Source organism: Electrophorus electricus, chromosome 20 (assembly GCF_013358815.1).
Source record: "Electrophorus electricus isolate fEleEle1 chromosome 20, fEleEle1.pri, whole genome shotgun sequence".
Classification (NCBI taxonomy): Eukaryota; Metazoa; Chordata; class Actinopteri; order Gymnotiformes; family Gymnotidae; genus Electrophorus; species Electrophorus electricus.
Genome location: NC_049554.1, coordinates 11,100,170 through 11,112,155, shown reverse-complemented (window position 1 = coordinate 11,112,155; position 11,986 = coordinate 11,100,170). Strand labels below are relative to the sequence as shown.

Here is an 11,986-nt window from a genome sequence, read left to right as displayed (position 1 = left end):
TGTCATTAGGGGTCAGTTAGGGGCATAATGATGCTGGACCCTTGCCCATAAGATTGAATTCAAAAAGAGATGATTATAGAGTTAACATCTTCCTAGAATGAGGGTGTGATAAGACTTCACTGTCAGATGTCAGTCGTATATCTGTACTGTAGTGCTGAATGGGGGCTTGTGTGTTTGATAGGCAGAGACAGTTTGGCTTCCATATATCACACATCATCCTCTGTCCCGTTTCTCTCTCTCCTAGAGCAGTTCTGAACATCGTCACTCCATAAATCCACTTGTATCTCTGGCTGCGAGGATCGCACTCATCATTGTCTCCACAGGAAAGGCGCTAAGCGCATCTCCGCATCGTCTCCCAGCAAGGGACTTCGGAAGGATTAGTTCCCCCATCCCTTTGTGAACTGCAGCAGAGTCGCAAGGGGGAAGAGGGGGGGCTTCCGCAGCCATGGAGACGGGGAGTTGGAGGGAAAGAGCTATGCCTCGGTGGCGGTTAAAGCTCTCCACCAAATCCTGCGAAGCGCGCGGCATTTTATTGCCTTCGTCACAGGAACGCCATAAATCCTACTCGTATCTCTGGAGAACGGCCAGGAACGCTGCAGTGCTCGATGACGGCCAGGCTCCCTTCGCCCCATGTCGGCTCCCCCGCCCAGCTGACACCGACAGCTGAGAGATGCCAGGGATGCGATGCCAACAAGAGGAACGATGGCACCCAGAGACGGCATTGGCCCGAACCGGCCTGAATACAATAACCCCCGAGCTCTAGCACTGGCCCAGAATATAAGAATGTGTTTTACCATTTGAGCTGTTTTTATGAGCCGAGATACGAGGGTAGGTTTAGTTATTATGGACAGATACAATGCTGGACGAGAGAAAGGGGAACGAAAAGGTAAGAGGACAGACAGAGAGGGGATATAAAGGGAGAAAGATGGGGGGGGGGTTAATATGTGGCAAAGCACAGCTGAGATGCTATTATGATGACATATAAAGATGCCTCCCCTCCTTTGGGGCAGGGAAAACGACAAATCTATCTTCGTTTGGACTTGGAGGTGTTACCAAAGGGGATCTGGACACACAGAGCTGGGTAAGAATCAGCCAGGAGATTACTGAGAAAAGATAACATTAGTATGGCAGTATCAAGGGGGTACAACGCATGGCCAAATATTCACATGGCAAAAAACCACCAACTATATGTACTCGCATTAGGTGAAATATATATAACTTAGTATTTACATTTACATTAATCATGTACATTTTCAATTGAGCTGCTTACTGTTAAAATCATGTTAATTTGAGAAGACTGTGAGTACTAAGGGATTAACTTATTTGTAAGCATTGGCTGTCTGGTGAAAGACTCAAATATTGATTGCTCTAAGCCTTGGTCTACACTGGAAAATAGTTTTATTCCACTTCAATGAATATATGTATCAAAAAAGCATGACATAAAATTGACATTTAAGTAAACAAAGATCCAAAAGTAAGATATGCACTCGTTGGGTAACAGCATAAGTCCTAAAGTTCTAAATCTTTCATTTTACATAACAATATATAGTCAGTAGGTAATAAACTTTACCCCTCCAGGCAAACACAAAATCTGTCTGTGGGTATATAATATTTTTTGAAAAATAACAAATGGAAATAGAAAAGAGTAAAAATAAACAAATAAATAAAAACAGAAATATAACAACATGGAAAGGTAAATAAGGATTCTAATGTGCAATACAAGCAGTGCTATTCCACCAGGTTTGAATGTGACTGGTTGATTGATTAATTCATTGATTCATTTATTCAGTGATAAGTTGATAGATTTTTGTTGTTGATGTTTATTGATGTATCTACTAGCTCAATGAGTTTATCCAGGAGTCAATTTCGTTCATGATCGTTAACCACTCCTTGACAGCAACATGCACTGGGATATGAGCACAGCTCATCTTAAAAATAAAAGACCTGAGTGAGCTTTCTGGCTCTGAATCACAGGTCCCTCCTGATGCTCATGTAGATGATTAAAGAGAGGAGACTCTTTTTTAGAAAGATATTAAGATGTTGCAGGTGGTTAAAGAGTTTCTGTTTCTTGTTATAATGCAGTATTCAAGTAGCTAGCTGACAACATGAAGTCTAATCAAATGAAAGACTGAGCTCTTTCCCCAAATCACTCAGAAATTATTGTACTTCTCAAAACAATATGAATGCAGCAGCTTTGTGCTGGGAAAATTCCAGTGCTTTCCAGGGACACCGAGAAGTACAAATTAGCATCAAGAGTAATTTTATTTTCAAGTGTTATGTAGGAAGATACGATGTCATATGCTATGTCATTAACATTAGCACAAAGATATTAACAATATGCAATGTACATTATGGAAAAGTGAAGCTAGAGGAATTTAAATGCTTCTTCAGTTTATCAGCAATGAAACTTTTATATGAATTCAATGAAGATTAATAAGTAATCACAGATTAATGTAAATTGAGCCCTTGCAAAAGTTTTAGGAGTGAATTTATCACCACTAAAACTTTGTCAAGAGCTCAATTACAGTGCACAGTTTTGTTCAGTGTACTCTGAAAGAAGAAAAACTCTTGACTAAAAAAAAAAGTTCCTTCAGATTATCTTTTAAATAAGGTCAAGGGATGTAATTACTTTAGTTTTACTTCTATCTCACTCATTTTCATTCATTTAAAAGGTATAAATGTAATAAATCAGGAGAGATTTTAAGCTGAAACTTACAACAGCTGAAACTTACTGAAACTTGGTGCTGGGGGTGGGGGGCAGAAGTGTGTACTCAGAAGAAAACTAATGGCTTCAACATATGTAACAGATGGTACTTTCAAACAGATGGTACTTCTTTTGAATCACCCTAGTACACATTTATTGACTTTGCTCTTGTGCCTAAGATTCTGTTTGAGAGAAAATCAAGTTAGAATGTTTCATTTACTCCGGATGTTGTCCTAATGTGATGGGTAATAAAAATAAATAAATTTAATCTCCCTCCAATTACCAGGATGATATTACCCACTCTAGATTCCTGAGGGCTAGATGTAGCTGCACGCAGATTAAGCTTTCTCCAGGACTACACAGATCTGAAGAGGAATTTCTCTATGATTTCAAGTGGAAAAAGCTACTGTGAGCTACTTTGCCCAGGAGTAGCTGTATGCTGAGACTGGGAGAAGCGGCTTAGTGCTCGTTGGGCAGTGTTGTAGAGGTGATCGTTAGCACAGACTCCCTGCACACGCTGACTTGCAGACTTGTTTTTCTGAAACACCACCTTTGCTCTAATGAGTGCAACAAACAGGGTCATCCAGACAGGACATCCGGGGTGATTATTTTTCTGCAGCGGAAATCACCGCAGTCTGCAAAATCATATTTCCAGCCAATTTGCCTGCGAAAAGTGAATGATTTCTCCAGTGCAGCGACTGACGGTAATACCAATTTGGCTGACTGCGCGGCATCAAATGTAAACTTTCCAAATGGCATAAACATTTCCTGAACTGTCATTCTGACAAAGCTGCTTGTGTTTCATTTAGTCTCCTTTCTCCTGTGTTCATTTCCACACAGCTGCATTTGCCAGTGAAGGAGGAAGCATTGCAAAAAGCATACCATTTGGCATGTGAGCAGGAAAAACTGATGCGTAGTGATGCATCTGGTCTCAGGCGAGCCCACAAACAAGCTGATCGAGAGCCAGGGCAGAGGGCTCAGAGGAAAAGAGACAGGTGGGAGGGAGAGAGACAGACCAGGTGGAGGGAGACATAAAGGAGGTAGCAAAGGGTGAAGTAGATTAAGTATTTAATTCATTAGAGGGTTCAGGTTCCCAGTCGTATTCGATTCATGAGCAAAGGTTCAGAGGAAGGTGACACCTTTTTTAGCAGTACTGGGGTTTTGGGCTTTGTCTAGCCTCTTCCACATGTCCCCAATAGGCTGGTAACAAAGAACTCTCAAGATAGAATAATTCAGATGATGAGGTAAAGCATATGGAATCTGATTTAAACTAGTTGTCCCAGTCTTGGAGAGGCAAAGCACATACCAGAACTGTAAAACTGTTTGCTTGTTGCACAATCAACACCTCTTCCGAGATGAAGTACAGTATGTAATTAACCTGCGCACCTCAGTCTGTATTTAGCTTTACCCACGATTAGCATCCTGACTCTGAATCGAGAGGGCTAGCTGATCATCAAAGCACTTGAAGAGGGTGATCAGTGTTGGATTGCTAGCTTTAAGATGAGGTGATTTTGGAAGGGGTGCCCTGCTCCATGGAGCTCGACCTTGTTTTTGAGGAGGGGGAGACGACCAAAAGAAAGGGGAGAAAGTGAGCAGAGTTTGCAAGCAGAATTAGCCATCTGCTAACTGCTGCCACACGGAGCATCTAATTTTGTGGCCTTTGTCTCACAGCGCCCCTAGCCATCAAAATCACGATGCACCTGTACATCTAAATATGGTGTGGATTGGGAGGGGTATAACCTGATCCTCCCAGGAGCTGCCCAGACCCACTCTTGTCAGGCAGACTGAGGGCCTCCAAGTCCCTGGAAGGTATTGGATAAGCTAATGATGGCGAAATACCAGCCACCCCACCGGCAAATAGAAACCAGTGCCCTCAAGAGCACAGCTCTTTATTCTCAAATCCAACATAAGCTGCCATAACAAGGGTACAAACATAAGCAGAAGATAAAACCGACTGAACCATGTACACCTAACAGTTCAAGCGACACAATTACGTCAGGAACTACACATCATAAAGAGCAGCAAGATGACCTTATTGGCCACAATCAGTTGGAAATTTCCTTTTGCAACTATCGCTCTCTCACTCAAGTTTACATTATTGTGCTCTCTATGCTGCACCTACCCTATATTATTGTTATGGCATTGTAGTTATGAAAAAAAAGCATCATCTTGAAAAAGTCTTAAGGCCTAATTATCATAAAACCTCAAAGTACATAGAGAGGAGTTGTTTTAGCTATTAAATGGCTAGAGACCATAAAGGGAGTAGTCAGTCTATAAAACTAAAAATTGGTTACGATGGCAATCTAGATTGTTACGTGTTACACCACCCAACTGGAACCAACTCTCCCACTATGAGGGGGCATGGTGGTTCCATTAAACTAATTAAATACCTACCCAGTCATAGCAACCCCGGATTTATAGCTGGAACTCAAACATATCCACATTGAAGCCGTGTTGGGCCTTCCATGGTGAATTACAAAACGGAATGTGTCAGCTCTCAGGAACCTGGGGATTAGGAATGAACAAATCAGGACAGAGCAGAGATAGGACTTGAGATAAAGATCTGTGTGAAAAGCAGGGCTAGACTGTTCTTTTTTCCTTTCTTCTGACACCTCACAGAGCACATAAGGTGATTAAGGTGAAAACATACTCAATTTGAACCTCTATACACCTAATTACCTCACATAACTTTAAGATTGCAGGTTTCATGTGACATAAGAACCCTTTCAATACCTTTCTAAGACCACAACTAGCTATACCATAACTTGCCACCAGGGGCACTGCAATTTTAAACACTAATCAGAGCTAAAGTAGCTTGAGAAATAACTCTTTATAGCTACAAATAGAGCTCCAGGGGAACATTTTGCATGAAAGGACCAATTTTCAGCATCAACTGCTTCAATCAAAATAATCACATTTGATCAGCTGTATGATAAGTATATTGAGCAGAAAAGATCAGAAGTTAAGTTACTTAATTAAGTAAGTCACCGTAAATGGGAATTTACTTATTTGGATATATTTAGAGAGAACACAAGTACATTAATCTTATATACATAATTATAATCAAATGTATTTTTAGGCTATGGTATGGCATGGCATTTGCTCAGCAATACACTGCATTATAAGAAATTTCATCTGCAAAAACTGGATGATCGTGCGTTACATTGGTATCTTAGAAAGATATACAGCACAAGGGAGGGGGCAATTCCCGTCTGCTATCCATCTCATAAAAAATTTCCGCGCCGTGAAATCCAATGTGGTTTTGAGGGGACTGCCACATTTCTCTTTCTAACAACCACTGTCATCTTCAATTTCAGATGCATCATGGCAAACTACAGCATACTCCGTTTTCTCCAAACTGTGTACATGATTCAATTATTGGCTCAGTGAATGGTTGCCTATGGTTTAAATCACTGGTACATACGTTTGCATATTAACCACTCTTGCCCATTTAGCTCCCGGGGATCAGTGAAGACCAAAGCGATGTATCCTCCCTCGGCTTGACAAACAACACACACACACACACACACACACACACACACACACACACACACACACACACACACACACCTTTTATCATAATATTATTTATGAGGCAAACAAAATCATATTAGACTGCATCTTGAGAAAGGCCTGCTAGTGTGACTGCTCGTGTGCGTTTCTGTGGCTTTCTCTCACCGTGGGCAGGTTCACAGACCCACAGAGTGGTGTAAATAGCCATATTGATCAGGGGATAATGGAATCTTGTCCTGGCTGTTTCAACTCCAACATTTTCATTTCCTCTCACAGCCAGGCCGCCGCGTACTCACCTCGTCCTGGTCGGAAGCAGCGAAGCTGCTCCCCTCCCTCCTGCCTCCTCCCTGTTCTGCTCCCCTCCCCACCTCTGCCTCCTCCTGCACTCCCCTACACGTCACCCTACTCCCTGCCACCCTCCTAAGTAACTAATTGCATTAGCATAGGGGGAAAGCAGGCCAGCGTCGCACTGTGATTTATATCATTTTGCTAATTCGTCATGCGCAGGCCTTTGCGGCGAACTGCAGAACAATTAGGCGCTTGGCAGCCCACTATAATACTTGTAGAAAATGATGATAATAATGATGGAAAAGGGGTCGGGGGGGGGGGGGGGGGGGGGCATCTTAATTGTATTTTTTATTTTTTTTTGGAGGGAAAAGGGTTCGTTTGAAGACCCATCTGATTGTGCGTGATGGATGCAGGAGATTGTGCGTAAGTGTGTGTGTCAGGGGGGTTTAGAGGCCACGGTCTTGTCATTATACTAGGTGTGTCAGTTTATGTCTGACACACGGTTTATTAAAAAATCAGGCTGGCATTGTTATACCAAAAAAGGATCTCGAGGTATGTAATGGTGCATTCCAACATAGCCTATCCATGCAAACCTAACCACCTCACCCTTTTGTCTTCTAGAGAGTTTCATCAACTGCATGTCGATGGAACCTCAACCGATGCTGGGAACCATGGCTCACTACTGCTACATTGACCTAGAAAGCCAGCACAGGAGAATGGAGGGAACTCCACTGTTTCCATATACCAATGGATTTTCCTGCCTAATCCTCAACAGATCCATTTTTGTTTGGCTGTCTTGGAGCTAGCCACCGTAGGCTCTCCTTGCCTCATGCCGAACATCTTTTAAGGTTTGAGCAGTGAGGTTATCTCGGTACATGTGAATGTAAGACTCCTACTCATGCTCATGCACAGATGTTGATTAGAAAAAACATGAGAAATGCCCAATCAGCGATGGGGGACGTGGTAGGGTGGGTGCTGTGGAATATTACAGGGCTTGGAGGCAGAAACGTGCAAAGCCTGCACACTGCTGCAGGGTTTCGAGGTGTTCCGTCACAACCCTGCAGCTTCTCGCATTGCAATTTCATGCCTTTTCCTGCTCCTCGTGAAGAGATTGGTGGTTAGTTGACAGGGCACTTCAGATGGATTAGACAAGAGACACACTAGGTTAGAACTATCATTTTTTAAAGACCCCCGTAATCAGGGTACTAACAAAAACAAGCCCTCTAGCTGGGACTTAAGAGTCATACATTCTTTCTAGAAGGCTAGTGAACTCAGGCTAACTGGTAACCATTATATTTTGCACTAGTGATGATGTAATACAAACCAGTACATATTAGCTATCATTCATTCTTAACTCCAGAAGTTTTCTGTTGTTGTTGCTGTTGTTTTAGCTGTGATACTTGGCTCTTCTACTCTGTATCTCTTATTCTAGCTTGAAGGGACTATGTAAAACTGCCTGGGGCTATGGTGACTGTACAGCACCGTCAAAACAGTGCCATTGTATGTCTGATGAAATTACTACAGTACGTCTGCAATAAGATGGCATTAAAAAAGTACTTGAGTCAGATGTTGCCTCGGTAACTATGTCATCAGGCCCTTTTGCAGACTGCAGATTTTTGTAAATTTGCATATCAGAAGAAAGTTGGAATGCAACTAAATGAAACACGCGTAGTATTTTCATGTTGATCCTTTGTACGCTCCCCACCATATGTGAAAGGCGTTCCAGACGACGAGCTACCCGCTGGAGGACTTCTCATTTCCTCTGGTAAACACGGAGGACATGTTTACATGCCGTAGAAGGCAGCGCTAGTATCCTGGTGGGAAGACAAAGTGCTGTTGACGTTAAAAAAATGAACGCACCAGCAATCCGGTGCTTCTCCAGAGAGCGCGGGCGCGAGGCGGTGTCTGTTACAAAGGCGCTATCAGACAGACGAAGCCGAGCGCGTGCACTGAGACGTCTCAAGATTCCTTCTTTGTCTGTGTTCTCAACCGTGATTCGGGGGGGGGGGGGGGGGGGGGGGACAGTTGTCCCTCATATAAGAGCTTGGTACCATTGCCAGATATGTTGATCTTCGCAGCTGCGCAGATATTAAATAAAATTTTGAATACTGAAGTTAAATGAGCCTTTCCAGATAAGAATGAGCGTAATTACGTCACCCTATCCAGTGCTAGAGCGTTGCGCAAGCAGTTCCATAAGCTTTAATGTGATCTTCGCAGACAGTTTAAAAAATGGGGGGGGGGGGAGGCCTAAGAAGCAGCATTAGAGCAGCCTAATGTGATCTATTCATATTCAACCATACTTGCACATAGAGCAGAAAAAAATCCACCCCCATCTCCACACATGCATTTTTAAAAGGGTGGAAAATTGTGGTTCGGCGCCACTGCCTCTCCATGCTTGTGCAGGTTTTAGGGCTAGACACAGCCTTGTTTGTTTACTTATTTGTTTGTTTATATATGTTTATTTATTTATTGGAGTCAGATGCAAGTATCGAATAATGTTGAAATCTATAGAAAACCTCTGAACCAAGACCCCTGATGAAGTTTACTGGCAGGCCTTTACTGATGGCTTGCAGAGAGGAACAGGAGTGGTGACAGAGAGAGAGAAGAAGAGGAGAACGAGGCGAGATAAACAGAGATGTATGAGGGGGAGACTTGAGAGAGAAAGAGAAATTTAATTTTCAAATGGCCTTTTCCTTCAGTTGTGTTGGGTCAATATTGAGTGACAAAAAGGGGCCAAATGGATCTGCAGTCTGTAAAAAGACAACAGCAGCTGGAATTCAGCAGTTATCCCAGCCACCTCCCCCACTTTAAAAATGTCAGTACGTTTGGTCAAACGCGATCTGCCTGTGCCATGCTAGAAAGTGTTTAACCTTACGCTTGCTTCATTTCTCTCTGCCTGTAAAGGCTGGTCAGGGGTGTGGAGAACACTAAGTCACATATCTTTTAAGTTTTATCGAGGAGCAGTCTGCGAAAGCAGAATGTTGTTCTTTGCTCGGACTCGCTCAATAACTGCTGCCCCTCCCCCAAATCTAATTGGCCACGTCCCGGTGATGCAGCACCTGTCCACCCGCCTGGCCTCACCCATTCGCCATCCGCAACTCCTCCAGCATCCAGCAGCCATATCTTAGGCCTATTGCTTGGCGGGGGTGGAGGGGATGAGGGGGTGGGCCAATGGGTGGGGTCTGAGAGATGGTATCAGAGCCAGCAAGCCCGGGATCTTCCATAATCGTCTGTATCGGTCCACATGCCGGGGGAGATAAGGCCAGGATTCAGCTAGCAGCACAGGGAAAACAGAAGGGGGAGGAGTCCGCCCCAAGGGGAGGAAGGCATGGAAGGGGCACATAGCCAATGATTATACCCTGGCTGCCTGAAGACTGCAGAACATGAGGGATCACTGGGACTATGGGATGGTTACATACTGGGCAAAGTTTTGAGGAAAACTGGACCTGAGTTGTCAAAATGTACATGCACAGAAAAAAAATGGTTTTGTTCATTAGAAAAAGTACCAAGAATTGCCATTAATCCCTATAGAACCTAGTACATGGAAGTGTAAACAAACACATCTGAACACAAAGACACATAGTACATGCTTACTGATCTATGGCTACAACATTATCAGGACCTCTTCTTCCTGAACACTTCCAGTACCATCAGTAGTTCAAATGGCATAAGTAGTTCAAAAGTGAAACAGATAACGTAGCAACCTGGGTGGCAGGTAAGGTGACTCTTCTCAGAGTGTCTATGAGGGACCAGGTGCCACAGCCCAGTAGAAGAGAAAAGGCTCAAAACCTAGTGTCCTGGCATCCCTCCCAGAGGACAAAGTTACTCCACCAAAGTGGTTCCACATCCCTGGAGACCTGCAGCTTTGACACCCTTAAACAATGTGGTGTGCTGGGGGGGGGGGGGTGTGTGTGTGTGTGTGTGTGTGTGTGTGTGTGTGTGTGTGTGTGTGTGTGTGTGTGTGTGTGTGTGTGTGTGTGTGTGTGTGTGTGTGTAAGAGAGAGAAAAGTGATAAAATAGGGATAAAATTGTAGTGCTATAGTTCTGGACCAAGTGAGAGCTTAAGTGTCAGTGAAAATTACTGTGTTATTCTAAAAGGCTGCTAAAGCATTCCACGGAGTGCAAATTGTACCGTCTCCTCTAATTTAACAACGAAACTGTTTTATTTTTTTCTATTATTCCGATTAGACGGATATGTGGTGCCTCTCTGCTTAGCCGAAAAACAATGTGCCTCATTCGTTAGCACATTGGAAATAATCCTCTCCTCAAAGCATTGCGTGTTTGTAGTAATTATTTTTTAAGCACCACTAAAGAAGATTAATTCTAGGTTTCTCGGCCACTCTTGGACTCGCTGGGTCTCTTGAAATAACTTATCGCATCGTAAACCGTGGGGCAACTTGGAGGTTGCTGTGTTACTTCCAAACCGGAGGCTCGAGGAATGTCGATCGGTAGGAAACACGATTTGGTGCGAGGGGTTGTGGAGCGATTAGACGATCCAACCGTTCATTAGCTAAGTGAATTGAGATTAGTTAGAACTTGGTTTGGACTTGTGAATCAATTATTAGTCGAAGTTTACCAGCAATTCGCCATCTTTTCGGAACCAGACGGCACAGTGTGGTACTAAACAGACTTTAGTTCATTAGTGAGGCTCGGAGCAGTGGGAGAAGATAATGGCTTACTCTCAAATCTGGAATTAAAATAAAGGCCTAAAAACCCTATAATGGAAAAGGAAGAAACAATTCAATCAAAGCCAGACAGCATTCATTTGCAAGCTTAGTTTAACATAGAACAAGGCTCATGTGGAAGTGCGCAACTTTCAAGTCTTATTGTTTTGCCTCAGGTAATTATTATGGCGTCACAATAGAACTTTTATGCTGCGCTTGGAAAGCAGCCATGGCTTCTGTGAAATCGCAGTGGCATTTCTTTAATAACAAAGACACACAATAAAACATTGGTTAAGGTACTTGACTTGTAATCAGACGGTTGCTGGTTCAAGCCCCACTGCTACCAAGATGCTGCTGTTGGGCCCCTGAGCAAGGCCCTTAACGCTCAAGTTGTACTCAGTCATAATTGTAAGTCACTTTGGATAAAGGCATCAGGTAAATGTAAAGCACGCTCGCCCCTGTGTCTGGTAATTCTGGCGGTGCTTAACCATTTGTTTATTTTTCCACACTGGAGCCCAGTGAAATCCTTAATAGCATGATTTTACTTTTGCTGAAAATACCAGTAGTTAGTAATGTGTCGCGACGTCTTTCCGGCAAAAAAGCGAAAGCGCATGACAGTGGAAGTGATCTGAACATCTGTGGGTTCCTGGCAGCAAGCGTCTCGTTAAATAAACTGCCTTGCAAACTACGGCGGTAGGTGTAGTGCCTTTTGCGGGCCAGCGCCCTTTCGAAGGTTAAGCTTCTTTTTGATCTTCGCATCTTTCACAGACGATGATCAAAGGACATCAAATACTTCCAAAATCAGCATGAAGAGAAT

General features: G+C 43.3%; 1 long non-coding RNA gene across 1 annotated transcript; it reads left to right on the top strand.

The window, feature by feature from the left end:
- The first annotated feature begins 815 nt into the window (after nucleotides 1-815).
- On the top strand, nucleotides 816-8,053 carry LOC113572396. The gene is made up of 3 exons (XR_003410102.2): nucleotides 816-886; nucleotides 1,011-1,081; nucleotides 7,127-8,053. It is a non-coding gene; the product is annotated as an uncharacterized LOC113572396 (long non-coding RNA).
- The last annotated feature ends 3,933 nt before the right edge of the window (nucleotides 8,054-11,986 follow it).